This window comes from Phalangium opilio, unplaced genomic scaffold, assembly GCF_054372755.1.
Source record: "Phalangium opilio isolate 3A_F unplaced genomic scaffold, DU_Popi_V2 ptg000329l_1, whole genome shotgun sequence".
Classification (NCBI taxonomy): Eukaryota; Metazoa; Arthropoda; class Arachnida; order Opiliones; family Phalangiidae; genus Phalangium; species Phalangium opilio.
In genome coordinates, this window is record NW_028324226.1 from 4,559,325 (window position 1) to 4,578,191 (window position 18,867).

General features: G+C 34.4%; 1 protein-coding gene and 2 long non-coding RNA genes across 11 annotated transcripts in view; 2 read left to right on the forward strand and 1 right to left on the reverse strand.

Moving 5' to 3' along the window:
• The window catches only part of LOC149610427 (uncharacterized), a 176,916-nt gene that overhangs the window by 23,205 nt on the left and 134,844 nt on the right, over window positions 1-18,867 (forward strand). The window lies entirely within an intron of this gene.
• On the reverse strand, window positions 1,727-2,959 carry LOC149610428 (uncharacterized). The gene is made up of 2 exons (XR_016376821.1): window positions 2,229-2,959; window positions 1,727-2,120 (listed from the first exon to the last, which is right to left on the reverse strand). It is a non-coding gene; the product is annotated as an uncharacterized LOC149610428 (long non-coding RNA).
• LOC149610429 (uncharacterized) lies at window positions 16,899-18,741 on the forward strand. 2 transcript variants are annotated; one of them, XR_016376526.1, is made up of 4 exons: window positions 16,899-17,255; window positions 17,320-17,859; window positions 17,913-18,002; window positions 18,083-18,741. It is a non-coding gene; the product is annotated as an uncharacterized LOC149610429 (long non-coding RNA). The 2 variants fall into 2 exon arrangements; XR_016376525.1 differs by having other exon boundaries at window positions 17,320-18,002.

Sequence of the window (18,867 nt, forward strand, 5' to 3'; positions counted from 1 at the left end):
AAATTTTTAATTTGATACTTTCAAAGTAACGTTAATTAAACCTTCAATACCTTGATTTAAATTTTAATTTATAATCCTTATTTAATTTAAGGATGATGTCAGTTTGTAAGTCTCGTTAATTTAATTCCCCCTTTCCCACAGAGAGGGTCTGAAAATTTAAATCACTTGGCAGAGACTGGAGATCTTCAACATTCAGTGACAGACTCTGAATCTCAATGGGCATTTGAAAACTGTATAAATTTAAATTGAAATTCCAAATTATAATTAAATACTTTTTGTTTGATATGTTGATATTAACGTAATCAATCCTTGAATACTCTATTGGTACTATCAACACCATCGTTAAATTTATTACTTAAATAATATAATTTTTTTTAAATATAATAATCAAATTAGCGACTTATAATTAGTTAACTTTAAATGAGTATGTTTCACTGATTAAAATTACATTTCTAAAAATTGTTAGGTTGATAGCACTTTCATGTTTCATGTAGAAATTTCATATTTCCGTGGATGGAGAGATGAACACGTTGATTCCGTTTGTCGTTGATTGAAATTAGATTCATTTTGATCATAAATTTCATTTTATATTTTGAGTTGTTGATTTTATGAGATTGTTGATTTTATTTTTATAATTATCACTTACGTAACTGTTATTAGTAGATGAGCCCAGCGAGAGCGGAAACTGCCAAAATGATTAGTTAATTTTGCAAAGAATCTGCAATTTAATTCTGCAAAAATCTGCCTATTATTTTATGTCAGTTCCGTTAAGTGATCATTTAATTTTAAACTTGCCAAACAAATAGTGAGCAATGGTATCTCCGTCCCAAACTAGTTATAGTTTTAAAACGCTGACTCGAGTTTCATTTTGTTAATACATTTAATTTTATTAGTAAATCAATCTGCCTAACTTTTAAGCAGACGAGTCTTAAAAAACGATATCATTGGTGAAATTAGAAAACTCTCTCTGCTTAGCGCGCCTTCTGTCGGGGAGAACCTTAATTTCTTTTTTGATTAATATGATAATATTAATTGTAATGTTTAAGTTCCCAAGTAGAAATCTAATCTTGCCTAGGATTAAAAAGATATATAATAATTATAAATTGCAAAAAAAAATTGCAAGCAACTGTCTCTCCTCCTCTAGCGCGATACAATATATATTCGACAGCATCCAGTGGCGGGCGTCGGGGAGGTGGGGGGTCCATATCTAAAGCCAGACAGTTGCACAGTTCTCTCTCTCTCGTCTCCCGCTAAACCCACGCAGTAAGTGCGGGCGTCGGGGAGGTGGGGGGGGGGTCCATATCCTAACTCTCTCTTTCTTCTCTTCAGTATAATTTAACTCGCTCTATATTACAACCAAGCGTGGCTTCGTGGTAGAGCGCGCGGTCGGGCGACTTCACTGGCGTCTCGTATGGATCAGGACATTGCAGGTTCGAAGCCCGGCGCCGACAGAAAAATAATTTCAATTGAAATTAAATACGTTACGCCACCTATGAGGTGTGAGGTGAACTACGGGTGAATTTCGAGTCGAAAATTCGCGGGAAATTTGAAATTCAAAAGTTTATTTATGACGAAACTTATTATGCGGTTACACCAAATCCAGCCAGCCGTCCAGCCAACAGAGGTCAGAACAATACTTTCGCTGCTCTAAAGAGCGCAAAAGTAACAAGAGGTTACAAGTAAACCCTTACAATTTTGTCGCGCTTTCTAATGTATTTTAGCAATGTATAATGAACTCCATATTGATTTAATAGCAAAGGATAATTATTACAAAAACTATATTTAGGCACTGTATAATTAATGCCTTACTTATATACAGTAACATTGCTAATTAATATTGAAATCGTATAAAGAATATCTCCTCAACAAAAGCCGAGATACAACAAACCCCAAAAAATCCTTATTTCTCAGCCTGTTACGGCTACAATGACAGGGAGCCGAACATAAAGAGGTCACACAAAAGACACGTGTCCTTGGAATGACCCATATTAGTTTAAAACACGTTTCCGCACAATTTAAATGAGATCATAGTGTTTAGCAGACGGCATAATGAATTTTAAACTTTTTAGGACGGTCTGAGACAAGGACTAGGCAATATCCACGTCGGCGTTACAGCGTCACTTTCGGCGAAAATGAGCCAAATAACGATGAAACCGAATTAAAAAATTAAACACCGTTAGCGGAATGCAGTGAGCAACAAAAAATGTCGAGTCCGCACGTTTAATTACCGAAATTCAAAGAATAACAGCGAAAACATGATAGTGGAGGTATTTTTAGTAAGGTCTCAAACACAGTTATAGAAAAGCCCCGTCATGAGTCCCGAGGAACAAACAATACGAGCTTTTCCAAGACCTATGGCAAAACGCTGCCAGTAGATAAAACCAAAAGACGGCGATAACACGAAAAATAGTTTAAATCACTGAAAATTAAGTTTGATTACCGTTAACGGAAGGCTTTAGAAGTCGTTATGTGCAAAAATCAAACGAAGCCAACTCGATCACGCGCTCAGCAAAAAAAATCCTTATTTCTCAGCCTGTTACGGCTACAATGCGGCTCTGGAGCAATGAGTTAGATCTCTATGAGATAGATAGAGTTACAATTCAAATACTCGCGTATGCGTATTTTATTTAACACGTTTAAAAACTATCTTGACAGCTTGTTACACAGATTATAGCAGCAGACGTTAATAAAAAAGTTCTTAGGGTGGCGCCACCCGTATTTGATAAAGATTCATGCTCGATAAAAGGTGTATTGCGAAACGTCGATCTCGAGATCTCACGTTGTGACTCTAGGTTTCATATATATATTCTATCTCATTGCTCTGGAGTAGTTTAAAGAGAGCGAAGGCGAGACGACGACGAAGGCGGAGCTGACGACGAAGGCGGAGCTAATCTTCCGTTTTTATGTCTTTTATGTCTCCGTAATATTTTTTCGACATCATAGATGGCGACAAAATAAAAATGGAAGAAAATAATGTAAATATAGTTTTTGCTTCGTACTACGTAGTTTGAAAAATATTTGTATACAAATATTAGGCCTAATTTTTCGTACGTTTTCTCAAATGTTACCAGCAAAATATTAACGCTACCGTTTTACGCTATTTCATTCTATGTTTTCAAATCCAATCCCATTGACAACTAAAATTTTCTAACCTTAATAATTCCTGGAAGCTAGCTTTTGTTTTAAATAATAAAAAAAAAGTTTTATTAATTACTAAACCACAAACTACCGTAAAGTAATATACAAGAAATCGGTAATGTTAGATATTAATGACGAGATAGGTAAGGTTGAACGAGATTTTTTTTATTCCTACAAATTTCTAAAGCTATTATAAACTTAAACTTAATTTCTGAGAAATGAAAAATTAATAATAATAATAGTAAGTGCAGCATGATCTCGAGTTTCATTATGATGTAGACGCCCTTGAAGTAAGCTAACCGTTCTTATTTACGCGAAATCATTTCGTTCACAATTTAATTTTTGTCGCCCAAGGGCACATTTTAACCCAGTCTTTCAAAGTTTTAAAAACCGAAATTCTTAATTGACGTTGAAATTTATTTTAATATTTTCATTTGTTTTTATACTACGTACGAACGTGAAGTTAAAAAAACATTTTTGCGTACCACCGCTTCGTTTAAAAAAATATTTTTACAAGAAGTATTTTCTTTAATGATTATTGAATTTATTTTAATCAATCAATGAATTAGAATTATTTTCTTTCTTTTTCATTCCAAAGATCTTATAAAATAACTATATATTAGGAAAGGCATCCGGCGTTGTCTGTTGAGACATTTTCATTACTTTTCGGGTCGCCATTTTTAAAGATGGCGGCAAATCGAACCCCCAAAAGCTATAAAACCCGTCTATAGGATATAAGGCAATAGTGCACCAAATATTAGTGAAATCCGTTAATAGAGCTGGACGTTATTTCATAAAAAAAATTGGTTTTTCATTTCTGGCCGCCATTTTTAAAGAATGGCCGCGGATTGGAATAATCTTTTTTAGTGCGTGCCTACTATTTAAGGTTAACGTCCAGGGCTACAAATTTTCAGACTTCTAGGTGAAGTGGTTTATCCTGTGCGTTGATTATTAAAACCTTTTCAGACCATACAAGTTTTTGACTCATTTAGATGAGTCAACAGGTACTTGTGAACAGTAGTTGGATAATTTGAATCACCAAATTGAAAATGGATCACTGACCAATTTTTGCTGACCCAAGTTTTTGACCCATCTAGTTGAGTTAAAAGTTGTATCGTCAGTCAGGACTGTGACTTATAAATATTTCAAATTGGAACCGTTTAAAATTAAAGAAGATACCAGATATTAAATTAACTTACTACCGGAGTCTAAAAGTTATTGACAATCAGTGAAGATCGTCAGGTAGTACTAATCGTCCAATAGATAGTTTACACGCATGGAGGATTATTACCATTTACACCAGAAGGCCAGGCTACCCGGAGGACAAAAGCAGACGGGTTTCTGTCCTCGATATAGCCCGGTCTCCTGGTGTAAATGGTATAAATTATCCATGTGTGTAAACTGTCTGTAGAATCAAGAAGTGATATCTAGTTTATTAGGGAGAAGGTATAAATTCGCCACATTTCCAGCTTTATCTCCAGTCCAAACGTATGTCCGGAGTTAATCCCCGCCTCCAAATTACAACCAGCATCTCATTGGTTCTTGAAAACTCACGTCAGCGCGACGCGAATGATATAACTTCTCCCTAGTAAACTAGATATCACTTCTTGATAGAATTTTATTCTCAGACGTCATCTGCTTCACCGATTGACCAATCACGTAGACTCCAATCTTCTTTAATTTTTTAGATGGATGCATAATTATAATTTCAAATATTTATTATTTTATTTTGAAATCAAAACATTTGTTTAACGTTTCTTGATGACGTAGTTTTTGGTTCAAATGTTTTGAAAACTAAAAACGAAAACGCAAACCCCTTTTACTCAATAGAGCAAACTCCAATTGATGCTAATAAAGATTTAAATCTCAATATTGAAAAAATGATCGAATAGGCGCACGTCCATGTCAGTCAATGTACAGAAGCGTGATTCTTGAATTAATATTTTAATGAATAGGAAATGAAATTAATTGATATATCGTGTCTAGTTTTTATTTAAAAGAAAAAACATCATTCAGCGTCAATTGGGTCAAGATGTGCCAAACCGTACAGTCATTTACTCATTTAATATTCAATCAAATTATGAATTCAGGTTTTTTTTTAATTTCATTTATGTTCAAAGGGATATTGAAACTATATATTTGGGTCCGTAATCAATGACCCCGCTTGGTTATCCCTTACATTTACCTAGAAGGCTGAAAATTTTCTGCCCTGGACGTTATTCTTAAGAAATTGGTACGCAGTGGGAAAAACTCAAAAACTGGGGATTTTCATAACTATACTGAAAAATTGGGGATTTTCACAACTGTCCTGAAAAATTGGGGGACTTTCATAACTATCCTGAAACATTTGGGAGGAATTTTTATAACTATCCTGAAAATTTTGGGAGGAATTTTCATAACTATCCTGAAAATTTTGGGAGGAATTTTCATAACTATCTTGAAAAATTTGGGGATTTTCATAACTATCTTGAATAATTTGCAACAGGGTTCGTACACGACCTGGAAAACCTGGAAAAGTCAGGGAAATTGAAAATGGGCCTAAAAGGTCAGGGAAAAGTCAGGGAAATTGAAAATGGGTCTAAAAAGTCAGGGAAATGTCAGGGAAAAATATATTGGTGGGAAATTGATAGTCTGGATAACAGTACAAGGGTGACCAAAAAAAGTGTTGTCTGAGACTTGAGCAGAACCCCAAATTCGCGGAGCTCGCTTCGCTCGCTCTCGTTATTTATGATTTACTTATGGTTAAATTTCAATGAAATAGTTGGCTTATTTTTATAACAATGACAACTCGTGTAAAAATGATTCGAGTGAATTTTAGATTGGTTTTCATATATTTACGCCTTGTAAGTTATTGCATATGGTCAGGGAAATCTATGGAATTTAGTCAGGGAAAACCTGGAAAAGTCAGGGAATTTCATTCCAAAATTTTTGTACGAACCCTGTGCAAATTTTCAAAACTATCTTGAATAATTTGCAAATTTTCAAAACTATCTTGAATAATTTGCAAATTTTCAAAACTATCTTGAAAAATTGGGGATTTTCATAACTATTTTGGAAAATCGGGAAAATTCCTAGACATGGAAGAAATAATTGTTTAGATAAAATATTTAAAATATAATATTTTTTTCATTAAAATCGTGGGACGTCGCATTTCAATTTTAAAGTTCCCATAAAGTACCTCTATATCACTTAAAAAGACTAGGTATTTTCGAAAAAGGCTAAAAGTAAACCTCTCTAATCACCTGTTTTACAGCGCTATCACTTTTTAAAAATTTACACTAAAACCTCCTAACATTGGAATTCGGTCAACACTTTAAATCACTTAAAACTTTTAAATTTTTGAACAAAAAATAAAAAGATTGCTTAAGATATCCCAGGTTTTTGCAGAAGCTAAATATAATATTATATTTTAAATAAAATAAAATAGTATTTAAATTTTTTTAAATAAAATTACCTACAGGAATACATAAAGGTAATTGGAATAATTGCGTGCAACCACTTTCTCAACATATATAGGATGATTTTGTGGGAAGAGCTAGACTAATCATAATGAATGACGAATAATTTATCACGCTGCGCTTTGAAACCCAACCTCAAGTTGCTACCAACCAATGAAATCGCATTGAGAAAGACATCGGAATTATGACGCGTGACGTAAAATAATCAAGCCCGGCCCACAAAAGCCGCATAGAAATTAATACGGGATATATGGGGGCGCAAAGATTCCTATTAGCTGTATGCATTCCAGATACCTATAATAAAAAATTGAATAAAAAGTTACTTTTGATTAAGGGTTGTAAATTAGATTAAAAAGTGTTAGAAAAGATTAGATTTAAAAAATCATTGATAAAAGTTTATTTAAATTAGAAATATTTAAAACTTCAGTTTGATTTCACCCTCCCTAGAGCGCAGGAGTTCATAATATTTTGATTTTGAACTCGTTTAAATACGTGTATAAATTATTTAAATTTTTAACTTGATTATAAAATAACATTCTTTAAGGATTTGGAACGGTATAAAAACGGGTTTATTAAAATACCTTTGGTTTAAATAAAGATCAAAGAACAATGAGGGAAAATGTCATTTGAAATTCAATTTCAATGGAAAAAATATTTTAGTTTTATAAGAAATTTAAGAGAATTTTAAACTTCAGTTGGGATTGAAACGGTTTAACGAGGTCGACATGATACTTTGTTTTTAAATCAAAGAGTATACTCTCTTAGCGCGGTTATACGATACTGATATTCAACCTTATGTTTTCAAATAACCCTTTGCTTTCAAGATGCTATCAAGAAGTGATATCTAGTTGATTAGGGAGAAGGTATAAGATGCCTAAGTATTCGCGCGCCATAGTCTCAGTCCCCTTTCAAAATACAAGGGGGGGGAGTAAAAGGAGGCCGGGGAAATTTCGCCTCTCCTCAGTCGGAAAATACGTAGTTTTCGTCATTCGCGTCGCGCTGACGTGAGTTTTCAAGAACCAATGAGATGCTGGTTGTAATTTAGAGGCAGCGGGGATTAACTCCGGACCTACGTTTAGACTGGAGATAAAGCTGGAAATGTGGCGAATTTATACACCTCCCTAGTATACTAGATATCGCTTCTTGATGCTCTGATAGCATTGGTCTGAAGGCGTAAAAATATTTCTAGATATATTTTAATAACAATAGAAATAATAATCATATTTTAATTTATCAATTTTAGCTCGATCAATTCAATTGAATTTGAATTGAAAGGGAAATTATATTTACTATTGAAGTATAACGCGCGTGTTAACGTCAAATACTTCTTGGTTTGGGCTTGACTTACGTGTGTGTACTATATCATTAATATTCAGTAGGCGGTTGGTTGTATGGCAGCTCAGAGTACCATTGTCTTAGTGACGGAAATGAAATGAGTGTATTTACACGTAACCATTACCCTATAATATTTTCCATAAGTAAAGTATCATCCAAAGGATTTTTGCTACGAGCGAAGATTTTTTTTATGTTTAAAACGGTAGTGGGACATCTCACAAAGGCTGTCTCCCGCTGGGGTAAAAGGCGACATAGGCTTTTCGACGTAAGAAAGGGGTAGGCAACCCTCTGTATCTGGACTTACAAGGGTGTTGAACCATAGCTGTCTCTTCCCACTCTCCGGACCCAAAACGCCTAGAGCGCAGGCACCATAAAGGGGGTAGGCAACCCCAGTTATCGGGACATACAAGGAGGTTGACATTGCCATCCGTCTCTTCTCACTTTTATGGTACAAAAAGACTACAGCGCAGGCGCCAAAAAGCGAAATGGAAGGTGGAGTTTTAACTGCGTGTCTTTCCCTCTTAGTTACATCGAAATGGTCTATTATACGGGATTTACGAGAGGCGTTGTCATAACTTGTCAGTGTCCTGTTTGTTAGTGACTGACATTTCTCGTCGTAGGTCATGGTCTGAAAAGTGGGCGGTAACCTCTTTAGGTCCTGTAAAAAGTCCGTTTACTTTATCAACTTTTTAACTGGGACCGGGGAGGGGACAGCAGAGATAGAAGGCCTTTTTCCTTCCCGCGTCTATGCGCCCCCTGGTGGAAAGTACTTCATAATGTAGTTTGTAGCGGCGACAATAGGGAGTCTGGAAAGGGGAGGAAACCTCCCTGTTAAACGTCAGGCCATTGCTTAGCCAATCAGGCTCGCCACTCTAAATCGACACAAATAAGGATGAAACGTCACAGTATAGGCTATGGCTCTACTTTTACACGTTGGAAGAGATAGCTTTAAACATAGATGGCGCAGCATACCGACGCACTAAAGACGCGGAAGGGAGACTCTTACTTATAGAGCGGGTTACTGGGTTATGATCTAGCTATTGAATTTCTTCTGATCAGTCGTGTCGACGTTTCTAGTAATCTAAGAACATTAATATCTCCCTCCCCGCGCGTCTAACACGATTTCGAACAAAGTATTTAGATCTTTCAACGATCCGAGAAGATAAACTCTGAAAATTACTCTAAGGTATTTTTCGTTGTGCAAGAAATTCAAGATTCTATGAACTTTTGTCTCTGGGTTTAACTACGAGATGGAAGGTATTATTAAAAATAAGTATAGGTATTTCTCGAGATTAGGAATGTTTTGAATTTTCTTATGAATATTGACAAGGTTGGAGTGTTAAAAAAGGTCCCGAGTATCAAACTGCAGCCAAAAAGCCAAAACAAGAACCATAAAAAGACTAAATGACCAGGGAGTTTTAAAAATTAAATAAATTGAGCAGGGAAATTTAAAAATGAAAAAAAATAGGTCAAATAATTTGATTAATTAGATCATATGATGAGGGAACTTTTAAAATTAGACCCAATCTCACGGAATTTGAACTCCTACACAAAATATTCAAAGAAATTTGAAAATAAGGAAAAATGGTGAAGGAATTTTAGAATAAGAAAAAAAATGATGAAGGAATTTTAAAGTGCAGAGAAAGTAGTGAATGAATTTTAAAGAGTAGAGAGAAAGTAGTGAAGGAATTTTAAAAAGTAGAGAAAATAGTGAAGGAATTTTAAAGAGTACAGTAAATAGTGAAGGAATTTTAAAGAGTACAGAAAATAGTGAAGGAATTTTAAAGAGTACAGAAAATAGTGAAGGAATTTTAAAAAGTACAGAAAATAGTGAAGGAATTTTAAAAAGTACAGAAAATAGTGAAGGAATTTTAAAAAGTAAGGAAAATAGTGAAGGAATTTTAAAAAGTAAGGAAAATAGTGAAGGAATTTTAAAAAGTAAGGAAAATAATTGAAGGAATTTTGAAAGTTAGAGCTACTCTTGAGGGAACTTAAAAAAAATTAGAGCAAATGATGGATATATTATGATCAGCGGTAACAAACGATTCAATAGGATCAATAAATTTTTAAAAACCAGACCAAATGTTCTGGGGAGTTTAAAATTTGACAGAAAGAACAGGGGGTATTCAGGAAATTGTAAAATGAAAGGTAATCACTGCAAAATTATTTAAAAACTTGCCAACCCTGAAAATTAGATTTCTTAAAAGGTCACGGAAATGTAAGGCAATTTTAATTAGATCAAAGGCTTTTCGGCGACGATAAACATTATTCCCACGAGTTTAAATTCATTTCAACTTCCTGTGAACTTTTAGAGGATTATTGGAAGCCAATTTATTAAAATTCTATTAGAGAAAGGCCACCGGGGAAAAGACCATTTCCAAAACTTCCAGATTAATTCAGATAAAATTTATTAAATTTATCAATGAGCATCTAATTAAGAAAACCAAATTTCCTACAAAACTAGTTCCAGAATCTTAGGTCAAGGGTCATTCAATCAAGTGATTTCATAGATAAGATCAACATTTGAGTTTGTTATGACGGTCAGAGTTTAGCTTTAAGTTTTAAAGCATGCTTGATAACTTGTCCTAAATTTTTCATACATGTCAAAAGAAAGATGACAGTTGAAATACCTTGACTTAATACAGTTACAATGTAATATTTCGCACTTGAATAGGTTTTTTTCTTTTTTGTTTAAGTTTCGCCTCTTTATATGATACGTATAATATTTCTTCCGCACGCACCCTTTGCAATAAAAGACGCATGGCGAGCAGCGTAAGGTGTTATTATTTTGGAATAGTAACAAGAAACATTACGATAACGTAATATTAATATCTACGTGTGTTAGCGTACCTCAATAAATGGGCTTGAGAAAATTCCTCCCCCCTCTCTCTCTCTCTCTCTCTCTCAGCTATACGGGACTTACGAGGTTACCGCCCCCTTTTCGGAGAGTTGTTCTGCCAAGGCTACGGAGCGCGTTCGACGACAGCCAATGTCAGACACTAGCTAAAGGCCGCCGACAGGTTATGGCAGCGCCCACAGAAAACATCTCGTAAATCCCGTATAACTTTAGTGCAGTGTTGTCAGGCCCTCTGTGAATCAAGTTGGGTGATTACTGGTTCAAACTGAACTGCTATAACCTTTCTCTCTGCAGTTTCTTGGCTCACCAATGGCCTGGCAACACAGGGATTAACAAGAACCGGCAGTTAGAATAGGAATTTTGCCAAAATGTAAATGAAGCGCCCTTTTCAGTTAGTCTTGTTGTTAAAGTTGTTGTTGTGTGAACCTCACGCTGGCAGTAAAATAGGAACGGGATTAGCCAAGAATTTCACGACGCCTTAAAAGCCGAACTTAAAGCAATAATTGTACCAACTCTCTCTTTCCCAGTAGGAACCCGGATCGCTTTTTGCGGATCTTTTCTTAACCAGATCCTTACCAAACTTGTTTTCTCGCGTAACAATTTCCATAAACGCACAGGCACACAGACAAGGCCACCAAAAATTTCCTTTCTAATATCTACGTTGATTTATTATACAAAATCATAGATATAAAGGCGCGTAGCTAGAGCATCGTAAGGTGTTATTATTTTGGATATAATAAAAATATGTTGAAACGAGAAAGTAAAGTATAAATTAAGTGAGCAGAGCGAGGCATTGAAGGCATGTATATAGCAGACGCGTTTCGGGCCAGTGCTTGTTTCAATGTATACGTTTCGTTGTTCAAGTGGCCCAAATTCTCTCCCGATCGACGTCATTTCCATAATATTCTAACTTTCTTTCTCTTTCCCCCCTCATCGACCTCCCACAACATTCAGTTCAAAGGCAAAAGCGCGTAAATGACAAAATGACGCTTTTTTGTATCTCTATGTAAGTCAAAAGTCCTGACTGACAGACTGATACTGAACTAATTGCCCAAACCAAATTAAATAGAATGATGAAATTTTGCAGGGACGTTACTTTTAAGTAGTAGGTACACACCAAAAAATATTTTTTTAAATCGGCGTCCATATTTAAAAATGGCGGCCACATATGTAAAAAACGAAACAAATTTATGGAATAACTTCCGCGCGTTTCAACCGATTTAACTGATGTTTAGTACATTGGTTCCTTATGACTTTTGGAGTTTGATTGTGGCTAATATTTCCGTGTTTTAGGGGCCAATCAATGTTTGGGAGCACATATCTCCGTTCACTAAATGTTGCAGACCCCATCGTGTTTTTGACACTTTCCACTCAGTTTGACCTTAAGAGCACACCACCCTTTAATTATGGCAACCTTATCAGAAACACCCTGTATAAGAAGAGAAAATTATTAAAAAAGAAAGAAAAGATGAATACATCTTTGATTAAACACGAACCCAAAAAGGTGAAGATAAACATCTTTGGCTTTGAAATATGGGTTACATTTTCCCCGGCGGTATCTCATTTGACGGCATGCAGTGGCGTTGCTAATGCCCGGGTTTCTTTTCCTGTAGCTGGAATCATTTTCTTCATTTTGTTTGCTTTTGAATGAGTGCGAGCGTGCTTCCTAGTTATCTTCTTTATTTCATTCTTGATTCTCTTTCTTTCGCTTTTGATGTCTTCTCATCGAGCCGCCGCGAGGCCGCTACAGGCTGCTCGCGCTACTTTCGCCTATCCATTGCACGCGCCTACCTGTTTCTTTTAGAAAGTGAGATCACTAAATGTTTCCCTAAAGAGATACTTGAATGATTTATGCATTTCATTAAAGATTAGTCATTTAATTTATCCTTTTTTTTGGAAAATTCGAATTTTTTAAAAATACCTTGATTTTGAGGATCGGAATAGACCCTTTTCAAAAGTAAAGTAGATTGTTTAGTTCTTAACCACCTTGTTGTCTTAAGAAAAACGTTAGATATGGTCTTAAACAACAAGGAATTTGGTGGACTGGTAAGTGGTAACGTTGAAGCTCTGTCTAACGTCTTTGGCTCAATGTTGAGTCTAACCCCATGTTAAGCAGACTACAATCACTACACCGGTGACCGCAGTCCACCTTTTGAAAAATATCTATAAGTTTTTATCTTAAAGTTTAAAGCTTTGATTCGCCACGCTTCATGATATGATTCGCAAGGTAAGAAATAAAGAAAGATTTCTTGCAAGTGCCAGACCCCTTGGATGTATTCAAATATTTCCCATCATATTCTGAATTTTAAAATTCATATTCTCCAACTTTAGAAAGGTATTTTTATGAATGAGATCGTTTGAAGTTGGTAATTTATTTTTCTTAAAGGGATATATATACCCCGGGGTAGATTTTTTCCCTTTTTTAATCGAAAGAGCGTATAAAATAATGAATGTTATCAATTGGAACCATGTTTCTATCTACAATATTAAAGAAGATACATGCAATTAAGTTTCCGTAATGGATGGCACTACCCGTTAGGCTTTCCCGCGAAGCACTGGGGAGTACGCCTTCCTATTGGACGTCTAGTACCACCTGACTAATTCGTCCAATAGGGAAGGGTACTCCCCAGTGCTTCCCGTGGAGTAGCCTAACGCGTAGTGCCATCCATTACGGAAACTTAATTGCTCGTATCTTCTTTAATATTGTAAATAGAAACATGGTTCCAATTGATAACATTCATTATTTTATACGATCTTTTGATTAAAATAGAAATAAATTCTAGCCCGATAAAGCTTTCAGTATCCCTTGAAAAAAAATAAATAGTAGCATAAACTGAACAGTGCTTTCATTTTTAACCCGTTCACCACGCCGATGCTCCATTTTTAAAACATCTTTAATATTTTATTTTTATTTCTTAAATTATAAAATAAGACTTTTATTTTCGTTCTTCCATCGAATTCCATTTGCCTCATACGCGGAACCAATCCTCTGTTATGTTTTATTTTATATTATATTTTTTATAAAGGAAACGAGTTTAATCCAATTTTATGGGCATTTTAAACACGATATTATGAGATATATACTATTTTTTATAGACTTTACACGGTTGCTTGCTTATTTGCTACGAGATTTATTATAGGAATTCTTCTATTTAAGTATTTAAAGTAAATTTAATGCGCATTGTTTCGCATTGAAATTAATCGTAGTTTACCGTAAAATTAATTGCTATTAATTTTAAAGATTTAATGGGAATATTTATCCTGTAAAACTAAACGATTATGACAAACAGATTAAGCGGAATTATTTAAATAAAAATTATAGCGTGTTGTTAAGCTCGCTTCGGTTTTTTCTTTAAATGTCTTTAAATCGAAATATTTTTAAGAAATATACCCGTAACGTTAATTAAAAAATATATTAATTAAAATACAACCATTTATAAATAAAGTGAAATAGGAAATTAATTAATTTAATTACATTCCTTATCAAACAAGGCAGTCTTATGAAAGTAAATCCGGTAAACGGAAGTAGTACCAATTATCCATAGTAATTAAAATTTAGCCCGGGAAATTTCACTGGCGACGTTATAAGAATCTATTTCAAAAAGGGTGATGTGACTATATGTGATTTTGTCGCTAACACTGTTTTTACATGACTGATATTTACATGGTGTTTCAGAATGGGTGGTAGGATTGAGGTATAATGGATTATACAGGGTGTTTTTTGATACGTCTGGGATAAATTAAGGGTAAGGTGATGTTCTTTGGCCGATTTTGAGTCGAAAATGTTATTTATATGATATTTTGAAGTCCGGGTCAGTGTTTTCGAGTTATGTTTGGAGTATTTTACGGATGACCCCTTATATTTAATTAAGAATCTTAAAGGCAATGATTGCTAATTTAATTAAGGGCTCATCCCTAAAACACTCAAATCATAACTCGAAAACAGTGTCCCGGACGGAAAATGCCATAGATGTTACATTTTCGACTTAAAAATCAAAATTGCTCAAAGAACATCCCCAAATTATCAGAAACACCCTGTATGTGCAATTTTCCCTAAGCGCCACCGTTTGCAAGTTTAATTGGAGTATTTTAGTGATGACCCCTTAATTGAATTAACAATTTTATTCAGTTTCTTACTTAAATTTAAGGGGTCACCCGTAAAGCACCCAAACCACAACTCGTTTAGGGACATTAGGGTCCCCCTTAAGGAAAAAAAATTTCATAGTAATTAAATTTTCGACTCAAAATTGATTTTCCATAGAAACAACAACACACTTTACTTCGATCCTTCCGCACCCTTTTTGAATAAAACCATGTATAAATTATTTATAATTATTAATTAAATATATTTTAAAAGCCTTGACCCGTGACCAGGCCCAACCCCAATTTCCAAAACAATTCGGTCGATACTCTGAGATATACCCCTTATAAAATCAATTGAATATATCTAGGGCAAAATTCACTTTGCTAATTATTTTTTTTTCAGAATTGGTTTTCATGATATGTAAATTTGAGTGAATGGTGAATGTTCATACCGATTCCCTTAATTAATTATCGCAATTAAAATTAAATTAAAAACAATTAGCCATCGCTGCCCATGAATTTCTCACGGCCTACATTTATAGCTTTACTAATACATGATAAAATCCGCGCAAGTACTTACTAGTTAGTTGCTAGGCGGTGTCTCTGAATTACTAATCTAATATAATTAAACCTAATAGAAAAAAAAAGAAAGAAAACTGGCTTTCTTTTTCAAATAAATCTTATAATTAAAGTAGGTCTAATTCAATAGTCAATCCAGTCAGTCATCCAACGGTCCGTATAAATTAACCTTTATCAAAACCCCCTTCTTTACAAATACAAAATAAAAATGCCTGGGATCGTGGAGCGCAGGCAGATGAGTATATAGAAAAATTCCCGGGGGAAATAAATAGGCTTAGCTAAGCATTGGGTCAATTTTAAATAACCATAGTAAAAATTCCAATCTAATGGCGTCCGCCTGGTTTACTTTCCATTGGTAATAATGGCCGACTATCGAAATGTAAAGAAAAGAAATAAAATACGTCTGTAGGTGTTCATTTATAGCGACTAATAGGCGGAGGAACACTTGAATTGATTACAACTATGTAGTAAAGTAGTTCAAAGACGGGGTACTTGAGTGGGCTCGGGTATACCTGGAAAAACGAGTCTTGGATCGGTCTGAGGGGTCCGACATTTGCACGAAATTCCGTATGCGTCTCGCGAAATCGGGAAATTTTCACACATCTCACGAAATCTTTGAAGAAATCACAAAATTCTAAAATCTTCAGGCGAAATCAAGAATAAATTGCGAAATCAAAGAAGAAATTGCGAAATCAAGAAGAAATTGCGAAATCAAAGAAGAAATTGCGAAATCAAAGAAGAAATTGCGAAATCAAGAAGAAATCGCGAAATAAAAGAAGAAATCGTGAAATAAAAGAAGAAATCGTGAAATGAAAGAAGAAATCACGAAATCTTTGGCGAAATCAAAGAAGAAATCCTGGAATCTTTGTCGAAACCGCGAAGTCAAAGAGGAAATCCCGAAATTAAAGAAGAAATCCCGAAATATTTGGCGAAATCAAAGAAGAAATCCTGGAATCTTTATCGAAATCCCGAAATAAAAGAAGAAATCCTGGAATCTTTATCGAAACCCCGAAATAAAAGAAGAAATCCTGGAATCTTTGTCGAAACTGCGAAATCAAAGAAGAAATCCCGAAATATTTGGCGAAACCAAAGAAGAAATCCCGAAATCTTTGGCGAAATCGCGAAATCAAAGAAAAAGTCCCGTACGCTTTTTTGGGAATGTCGGACCCCTCGGATCGGTCGTTTCGCTTTTTTGAATTGACCCATTATAATTTCGTGATGCAAATGTTTCTGGTTCTTACGTTATACTTCTTTAATAATTTTTGTTCCGTTCCCCCCCTCCCCCAGGGTATCTTTCGCCCCCCCCTCCTCTTGTTTAAAAGTCATTGGAGTAACGGGAACGAGTCGGCAAGGACGTTTCAAGGCTTTTCGTCTCGGCCCGTTACTCTTGTTTATTTTATATAGTGAAATTTTTTACGCACTTTTACCGTCCAACTCTCTCCCTACACTGTAAAAAAAAATTGGATTTTGATGTGGTGTATTTGTACCCTTAAAGGTATTTTCTTAAAAAAACACCTTAAGGTGTTTATTCTAACCCTATAGGGTGTCAAAACAAGCCTCAGGGTTCTCTGTTGGTGTGTTTTTGTACCATTTGTAAATATTTTATGTTGTGGAGGGTGTTTATTTATACCTCAAAAGGAATTTTTTACTTGAAAGTCACGTGCGCACGCGCCATCGTGAAATAAATTCGCGCGCGTCGCGTGCCATATTTTTTTAACCCTAAAAATTTCAAACTAGGCTTAGCGACACTCATTTAAGCGACTACGTCCATTTGAAAATTAGTTACGCTCACAAGTCCAACCAAGGTAATAATTATGTGTAATACATTAATATAAACTGTGTGAATTTTAAAAATGTTTCCAATTTCAGACTTGTTTGAATCAGGAGCCATAAAAACTAAAGTTCTGACTAACGGATCTCATCCTTTAAAGTAAGGCAAGCCTTTGGCCAGTTAATTTTAATTTATTCTCTATTTTCAGCCATCAGAAGGCAACTTTTCCGTTTACACTTAGCATTACAAAAAATCATTACTGATGGATTAGTTCATGAATCACAACTTAAGTGATGTGAAATTTTGAAACAGCTAAAACCCAGGTTGGTATGAATTTAGGTATTTTCCACGTAAGATGTGAATGAAAAGAATTGTGGTATTTGGTCAAAAATGATAAAGTTTTAGGTAAGTTGTAAGTACATCCATAAGACTTTTGGAGTCCCGTTTTCCCTGACAAATCCAGGTTTTCCCCATATATTTCTCTGGCACCACCAAATAACTCCACAGGTTTTTTTTGAGTAATAGTTTCAGGATGTATTTTAGAGTGGAGTAATCTTCTAGCCTCACGAAGTTGCTTGAATTTTACTGAAAATTTCCCTCAGTTTTTAGTCAAAAATTTATTTCCCTGACATGTCCAGGTTTGTATGAACCTGATATGTAAAATTTCATGGAATGCTTACGAAAAATACAGTAAATAGCAGTCATAACATCATGCCTTTAAAATGGAATCTTGTTGTGTAATGTTCTAGAGTGTTGTAACAGGAAAGGATTAAATTTAAATGTGAGTTTGAAAATGTCTAAAAACGGCGGTTTGATATTTTAAGATAATTTTAAATCAGTTCTATAATATTTTCATTGCAGGGTTATATTAATCGTGATGACTTCGACTGAATAATCTTTATTAAGTCAAAAAAGGTCGACCAACTATTCAAGCGGTTTATAATATCTGTTTCTGTGGTGGAAATTTTAGTACAAATGTAACAAAGTCATCTTTCTTTAATCAAATATTTTTTTTCTAAAAATATTGTTAAAAATCTTTGTTTTTGATTTGACTAGAGAAGATTAATTATGGTATAAATTAATTAAATTTTTATATAGGGGTGAGATATCATTAGTTTTTTAATATCTGGTTTCTTAAGAAATAGTTTCTGGTAAGTGTTTAGTTTTTCATAGTACTAAATATTTAGATTATCAGGTTTAAGCTTAATGTTCTAATAATTATATTGTAGTGTGAAATTAATTTATAGGCTTTAAAGTAGCTATTTGTTCAATAAAAATTTAATTTTTATTAATGAAGTATAAATAATTTAAAAATAAATCAAAGTGTTAAAGTATTTTAGTCCGAATCTTAATTGACCCCGATAAAGTTAACTATACACTGAAGTTCTTTTAAAGAATTATCACAATAGATACCTCATGGCTATAAAACTATTTCGTCGAAAATAATCACATTTCCTTGCTCAAACTTTTAAACCCCTTTAATTGTAATAAAATGCACCTTAAAATGGAGAAAAATAATATTTTCGGACCCCCGAGTCAAATTTTTAAGGTACGGGAAAATACCTTTAATGGTCTGAAAACGCACCTATAAATGGAGAAAGGGCGCTTTTTGCACCCCTAATTCGAATTTTTGATATCCAAGAAAA